Raw genomic sequence first — 7215 nt, 5'->3', positions numbered from 1 at the left:
TCACCCCACTGCCAAGGATGCTCTGGCATCATTATTGTCACTTTTTAGACATTGGGTTAAGAGACATTTTTTTTTACCCAGGCTATTGGTGGTTATGGTTTTGAAATCATACTTCTGTGTGATTTTAGCCTTAATTGTGGTGCTCAGCTTTTAGAAGAGTGGGATAGGATTCATATGTTTTTAATTCTATTTTTGGATAAGCACATGGCAGTGTTCTTTTTAAAAATTTTATTTGGCTTTTATTTTATCTGTTGGTACTTTAACTTCCTCTTAAGTTGCCCTGCAGCATTTTATTTTTTAAAAACAAACTGACAAACAAGTGCAATAAATAATATTACTGACAAAAGAGAGAGAGACCAAATCAGTACACAGAGAAACAACCCCTTCAGGTCTTCAGAGCACCTTGGTTGAGACAAGCCAGGCTGGATCAGAGCCTGTGTGCGAATCAAAACTGGCACCTATGAATTGTAAACTTTTATGGGATGCAATAGCCCTGTTCATATAGGGTGCCGTGTGCAGCCTCTCGCTCCATTGATGTTTGTGACACAAGTTTTATAAGTATGATTGGAACCATAAGAGATCCAAAGCTTAAGTGCTGATCCAAAGGTATCTATTTAAATCTATTACTGATTCGGGAAATTATCCTGTCTTTCCACAACCTTCCACCTTTTGTCCATTCCCTTCCCCACCTGCCACGGACACCCCTGCAATCCTGTTCGCCACCATAAATCTGCCCAATTCAGTGGCAAATTTAGCAAAACGGAAGGAATCTCTGGATTGACACCTGACAAGCTCGTCCTAACCCGTACGTGCACCAAAACCATGCTGAACTCTCTGGGCCTTTCTTCTTAGCTGATGTATGTAGAATCACAGCATTAGACAGAAATAGGGCAGAACTGGGTGCCTCTGCCTTTTTTCAGGTTAATGCTAATCTGCAGATGCAGACTTCCAGGAAGATTTGAATAATTTACTGTCGTCTCTGGGCCATTCAGGCTATTTTAAATGCAAACTTCAAAGAAGAAGAAGGGGGGTGGAATCCGGGGCTATCATAAGCCTATTAATATGAAATGTATCTCCCCATCCCAGAGGAGTCTTGTGTCTGGATTTAACAAGCTACTGTTTGCAGCTAGTGTGTGCACGGATCCATCATACATCTTAACCTAATGATATGTCTCCCCCTAATGCATTCAGTTTTCAACCACTATCCCTACAGCTACTGTAGCTTGGCAATAAAAGCTTCAGAATCACCCAACCCCCACATAAAAATAGGGTTTTAGCCAAGTAAATGCTACTCGGAGTAGACCTATTGAAGTTAATGCACCAAAATTAAGTCATGTGCATCCGTTTCAATGGGTCTCCTCTGCATGGGACTAGCATTGGATACAGTCCATAGTCTTACTCAGGGGTCAGCAAACTTTTTCAGCAGGGGGCTAGTCCACTGTCCCTCAGACCTTGTGGGGGCGGACTATTTTTTTTGGGGGGGAAATGAACGAATTCCTATGCCCCACAAATAACCCAGAGATACATTTTAAATAAAAGCACACATTCTACACATATAAAAACACCAGGCAGGCCCCACAAATAACCCAGAGATACGTTGTAAATAAAAGGGCACATTCTACTCAAGTAAAAACACACTGATTTCCGGACCGTCCGTGGGCCAGATTTAGAAGGTGGATCCGGGCCCCGGGCCTTAGTTTGCCTACCCATGGTCTTAACTTTGAGCAGGTATTCTGAAGTCTCAGGTGTGTCTCTTCAGCGGGCAACACTGAAGTTAACCTTTACCAATCATCTGTAGCTGTTATTTCCCCCACAAAGTCAGGTAAGCACTGCTATCACTTGGCTGACATTTCAGTAAACTAGGCTGCATCCTAAATCAGTTAAAAGGTGAAGTCAATACATAATAGATAAAGGCCTTTCAGCCGTTTGGGCTTCATAGCTTGAAAGGACACATGTTCAATGCAGTGAATCAAAAACTGGCACCGCTGTCAGTCTCTCTGTGCACCAGCTGCCCCCTTTACATATTAAAAATAAGTTTTAAGAGCACCGCAATTAGCACCCACGTGCTTAAGTTATTTGCTGCCTTATTGTGTGTGCTTATAAACATTAAGAAAAAAAATCCAAAGGAGGCTGCTGCGCTAGTTTGGTTGCGTCTGTGGTGAGGCAAGATTCCATCTTTGTGAGTTCCAATATGAACCAGTGTGAATGATGACGCTTGAATGAATGGATTGTGGACATACCCAGAGTAGACCCACTGAAATTAGTGGACATGGATAACTTAGGTGCTTTCATTACAATGTGTCTACTCTGAGTAGAATTTAGTTGGACCTAAGGGGACGCAGGTGGCGCTGTGGGTTAAACCACAGAGCCTAGGACTTGCCGATCAGAAGGTCGGCGGTTCGAATCCCGGCGACGGGGTGAGCTCCCGTTGCTCGGTCCCTGATCCTGCCAACCTAGCAGTTCGAAAGCACGTCAAAGTGCAAGTAGATAAATAGGTACCACTCCGGCGGGAAGGTAAACGGCATTTCCGTGCACTGCTCTGGTTTGCCAGAAGCGGCTTAGTTATGCTGGCCACATGACCCGGAAGCTGTACGCCGGCTCCCTCGGCCAATAAAGGGAGATGAGCGCCACAACCCCAGAGTCGGCCACGACTGGACCTAATGGTCAGGGGTCCCTTTACCCTTTACCTAACCTAGTGTGTGGATTGGAACAAACAGGGGTGTTGTCACAGATGGGTTGACAAGGCCTCAAATCTCTTCCTAAGTGCTCTGAGTGTTTCTGGGTTGGGTAATGGGGGGTGACCTAGTTTACTGGGTACATTATTATTATTATTATTGGAGGATGATAAATTGATTTCAGATGGCTTTATCTAGAGATGATTTGGGGTTAATGAATGGAGGTGAGGGAAGGGGACTTGGGTACAATGAGTGGGAATGAGTGAGAAATTAGCTAGCTTGTGACATTTATATTTTAAATTTGACTCTATTCATACAAATCACCATATGCTAATTTTATGCATTTCTGTGTATTTGGGCCCATGTCCCAAATCTCTTAAGTACATAGCAACAACTCTGGGAACACAGCTAGCCATTCGTCTTTGCATTTTGCCAAATTTTGCAATGCAGCTCTCAAGTTTTAGTTTTTTAAAAAAAATATCAAAATAGGAATGCATATTTTGATAGAAAATGTGTTCAAAAGATTCATATTTAAATATGTACTTAAACGCAAACCTTTGAGCAGTTGTTTTTTAATTGAAGATGAATGTAGAAACAGGACACAGCAGAAGGGACTTGAATGAACACTTATGGTAGTGAGATGGTCCAGAAACTGAATGATTTAGCTATCCCTAACCTACTGAAGCCAAAACCACAATAAATCTTGTGGCACCTTAAATGCTAACACATTTATTAGGATACAGACTTTCATGACCCTGAGAACCCTCTTCATTGAATTCACAATGCATTTGATGACATTAGTCTGCAAGCTCATAAACAGATGCATTGTCCCAGTGAACTCAATGGGCTTGCAGGGGTCAGCAAACTTTTTCAGCAGGGGGCCAGTCCACTGGGGGGCCGGACTATATTCTGAAAAGAAAAAAAAAATGAACAAATTCTTATGCCCCACAAATAACCCAGAGATGCATTTTAAATAAAAGCACACATTCTACTCATGTAAAAACACCAGGCAGGCCCCACAAATAACCCAGAGATGCATTTTAAATAAAAGCACACATTCTACTCATGTAAAATCACGCTAATTCCCGGACCGTCTGCGGGCCGGATTGAGCAGGTGATTGGGCCAGATCCGGCCCCCGGGCCTTAGTTTGCCTACCAATGGGCTTGCTTCTCTTACTTCTGAGTAGGCATGCATAGGATTGCACAGTTATTTTAGGAACAGAACAGAATACAAACAATGAACAGATAACAAAAGCAGCTTACCAAAAAGGGAAAATAAAACAGTAGAATAATACCTCCATCAAAACAACCATCAAAAGACAACAGTACTAAAACTCCAGGAAAAGACCCACACTGTAATGAATTAAATTACTAAATGCTAATCACTAATTAAATTCTAGCTTGAATGAAAATATTTTACCATCCATCGAAAGGCACAGAGGGAGCCTAACAAATTTGCCCCAAAAGGCGTTTCTTCATTGTGGTGCCAGCACAGAAAAGGCTCTGTACCTCATGCCCTGCACTCCCTGCCAGATCTCACATACGGACAATATTGTAGAGATTCAGGGCCTGTAAGGCTGATTACAAAGACTGAGGAGATTCACACAAAAGCAGGTACTATAGCTTCTGAGATAATCCAGTCCTAAACCATTTAGGGTTTCAAAGGCCAATTATCACCACGTTAAATTGAGCCTGGAAACAAACAGATTACCAAAGCAGATGAAGTAAAATTGGAATTATATGCTCTAATAATCTCCAAGCACCAGTTAATCTTCTTTTGCAGGGCAGAAGTGGGCCCTGGGGCCATGAATGCTTCTAACACAATGCATTTGTTACAACATAAGGTGCCACAGGACTTTCCACTGTTGTTGCTGTAGCTGCAAAACTATCCCAAAGAATTGGGAAGGGAGAAATTTCTTGCTGATGTCATGGAAAGCCAGCCAATCAGCATCATGAACAGCCAGCCAGCTTTGGCTGCAGACTTTCAGAATTATTATGTTTTAGAGTTTTGCCCTGGAGACAAGGAGTCGTTATGGTTGGACTGAATACTGTAAAAAGATTCCCAGGCTAGTCGCATTGCTTCTTAAACATTCTGTTTGTCTTTCCCCTAAAATCATGGAGTTTGCTTAATATTATGCAAAGGATCAGGCGCTAGGTTGCCAGTTCCAGCAAAAGGGAAGACCTCACCCCCTTGCTTGCTGTGACACTGTAGTCTAATTACATACATCCTGTCTTCGAACACTAAGCACTATCAATACTGGTGCTCCAATATCCCAAGGCAGCCCTCTGCACACCACTGTTGCTTTTCACTGTCCCATTTTGAAACTGCAACAATTTTAACCACCTCACCAGCGCAGTGCAAAGCCACAGCTTGTATCCAATGGTAAACCCCACTAATGGACATGGCTAACTCATTGTCTATGGGACGCGGGTGGCGCTGTGGCTTAAACCACAGAGCCTAGGACTTACCGATCAGAAGGTCGGCGGTTTGAATCCCCGCGACGGGGTGAGCTCCCATTGCTCGGTCCCTGCTCCTGCCAACCTAGCAGTTCGAAAGCACGTCAAAGTACAAGTAGATAAATAGGTACCGCTCCAGCGGGAAGGTAAACGGCGTTTCCGTGCGCTGCTCTGGTTTGCCAGAAGCGGCTTAGTTATGCTGGCCACATTACCCAGAAGCTGTTCGCCGGCTCCCTCGGCCAATAAAGCGAGATGAGCGCCACAACCCCAGAGTCGGCCACGACTGGACCTAATAGTCAGGGGTCCCTTTACCTAACTCATTGTCTAATTTCCATGTGCTGTTCTATGACCCTGATCAGCTGAAACACTTGGACCAAGTTCATGCTCTGGTACTAAATTAGCTCCATATATTTTGTTGGCACGTATACCCATGTGAAGTCTGCAGGCATGAGCCGTCCAGCCCCAGGCTGTGATCCTGTGCGCAGTTACAGGGAAGCAAGGGCAGGCTCACACAAGTCTCCAGAACCATACATGCACTCAGGCGGCAGATCTGTGCATGCACAGCCACTCACACATACATACCACATACATGATGGAACATGTGATGCAGCTGTACACATGTACATTCCTCCATCTGCACCTCCCCGGTTTTCTATGATTCCTCCACCCTTATTCTCTTGGAAGGCAGGACCAGAGGATGCCACACATTTTGGTGCGCACTGAGTAGATTGTATTCGTTTTGCTAGACATTGTGCTGTTTCCAAATTGGAGATGGCACAAAACTGGCCACATGTTCTGTTGAAATTTCGCTCGGTAGTTCATCATTCCAGTAATAAATATCCTTGCACCTTTCCGTGAACATAAGAATGATGCTTCTGGGTCTCAAAATTGTAGTTTGAGGAATGGCCTCCACTGCGCCGAACCTTTAGCAGAACCCCAGGCAGACGGAACCACGGGGCTAGTTGGCTTCAGAAGACGAAGACTAATGACAAAACAAATCAACAAACCCACAGGTGCCATGAAACATTTCCTGACCCAGAATGCTCATAGAGCGATGTGCTTATCCAGGTGCAAAATCCTGTACCATTCCCATGAAACACGTTTTTTTGGGGGGGGGTTGTCTGCAGTTTAGACTTAGAACCTTTGCAGCCTTTTTTGCTTCCTCTTTAGAATCTTTTAGCAGTCCCCCCGCTCCCCTTATCTAAGAAACCAAAACAGTTGGGAGAATAATGAAACAAGGATAAGAGAAGAAAACTTAAAAGGCACTGAAGGTTCAAACCAGACATGGTGTTGAACACATCTTTGCATCTGATCTGCAGGTTTAGTCAAATGCAAAATCCATCAGTTGGAGGCTGGGGGTGGAATATGACGCATTTATAATGGGATTAAGAGAAGAGCGGAGGGGGGAATTCAACTTCCTCTTGCGAGATGGCCATCTTGGGGAGAAAACCTTCTTAGGAACTCCTTATACTGAGTCAGATCATTGGCTCATCTAACTCAGTATTGTCTATATTGACTGGTCACAGCATTACAGGGTCATAAACAGGGCTCTGTCGCAGTCCTACCCAAAGATGCAGGGGTCTGAACCTGATCTTTTGCATGCAGAGCATATATTCCACCACTGAAGTATGGCCCTCCCCACTTCTGAAGCATGCATTGACTTGGGGAGGAAATCCCACCATTGATATCAATGGTAACTTTCCTTCCAATGCAAACGTCACCTCCAGATTAAGGATTTTCCTCTGGTGGCAGCAGAGGAAGAAAGGATTACCGCATTTTTCGCCCTATAGGACACACTTTTTCCCCTCCAAAAATGGAGGGGAAATATGTGTGCGTCCTATGGGGCGAATGGAGGCTTTCGCTGAAGCCTGGAGAGTGAGAGGGGTCGCGCCAGTCTCCCGAGGGTTGCGCAGAGCTGCCTGCATTCTGAAGCCTGGGGCGCGCTGAAGAGTGCGCCTGGGCTTCACGCAGCTCTCCGCAAGCCTGGGGAGACCGGCGTGACTTCCTGCCGGGCTCCCTAGGCTTGCGGATAGCAGGCTGTTCTCGGGGCTGGGGTTGGGGGAAGCTCGGGCTTCCCCTGCGC

Source organism: Podarcis raffonei, chromosome 16 (genome assembly GCF_027172205.1).
Source record: "Podarcis raffonei isolate rPodRaf1 chromosome 16, rPodRaf1.pri, whole genome shotgun sequence".
NCBI classification, from domain to species: Eukaryota; Metazoa; Chordata; class Lepidosauria; order Squamata; family Lacertidae; genus Podarcis; species Podarcis raffonei.
This window is presented reverse-complemented; position numbering follows the sequence as displayed.